The sequence below is a fragment of the Colobus angolensis genome, unplaced genomic scaffold (assembly GCF_000951035.1).
Source record: "Colobus angolensis palliatus isolate OR3802 unplaced genomic scaffold, Cang.pa_1.0 Scaffold13, whole genome shotgun sequence".
Classification (NCBI taxonomy): Eukaryota; Metazoa; Chordata; class Mammalia; order Primates; family Cercopithecidae; genus Colobus; species Colobus angolensis.
This window is the reverse complement of record NW_012114252.1, coordinates 5,026,613-5,027,636: the sequence shown is the minus strand read 5'-3', so window position 1 is coordinate 5,027,636 and position 1,024 is coordinate 5,026,613.

The following is a 1,024-nucleotide window of genomic DNA, read 5'->3' as shown; positions in this document are numbered from 1 at the left end:
CTCAGTAAATCTGGGAAGACCATTTGCCTTAAAACTTAATATCCCTAAAGTGTATGTTACCATAAATTAAAGCAAACTTCTGTTCTGATAAGGTTGGTCTTAAAAGGGAGAAACAAGCATAAACAAGTATAACAACTCTGACCTGGGGCCTGAGACCTAAGTTCTAGTCCTACCTCTGTCACCAGATAACTGGGTCACACTGGGAGTCATTAACCTCTCTGGTATTTCATTGATTCACACATGGGGTACAGGCATTGTCCCCTACATTTTGTAAATATTACACAAGCACCAATATGATTGAATATCCTTGTATATTTCTTATTAGGACAAAGAACAGCACTTGAATTTTATTTCTTGCATTTTTGGGGGGGGCAAGTAGGGAAGCATCAATCATTCCCAAACTGAAGCATTTCTCCTTATCCAACTATCTAGGTAATTATTGTCATGAGGGTAAAATGTGGTGTCTGAATAGGGTTCTTTGGCCTGTGGTTTGATAGATTCCTTCCTGCCTGTCGAGAAAGAATCAGGCATCAATGGGAAACACATGTCGAACGAGAGGGGTTGGGTTGCAGTTTTATCCCCTTCTGAATTGTATGTAAGCTTGTGTGACTGGGAAAATCGGAGTCAACTTTTCCAACTGCAAATGAGGAGAATAGGCTAGAGAGCTGAGTGGTAGAATCTTGGACTAGGGTCCTGCTTTCTATCTCACTAATTGGAAGAGTCCTGGACATGTGCCCTGACCACTCCAACCACAGAAGGACTGAGGACAGTGGGTTCAGTGAGGCTTCCCTTAGAGTCCTGCCTGAGGCCTGACCACAAAGCAGCAAAACTCCACTATCCCCTCCTGTCACCCTCTCCTGCCCATACACTAAAGTCCTCTAGAAAAATCCTGGCCTGTGTGTGCAATGAAGATAGGGAGGAAGGGTGGAGAAGAGCTGCCTTGACTCCAAGACTTTTATACTAAACACTACATTTCTGAGTAAAAGTGAGGGGTGTGGGTTGGGCACAGTGGCTCACGCCTGTA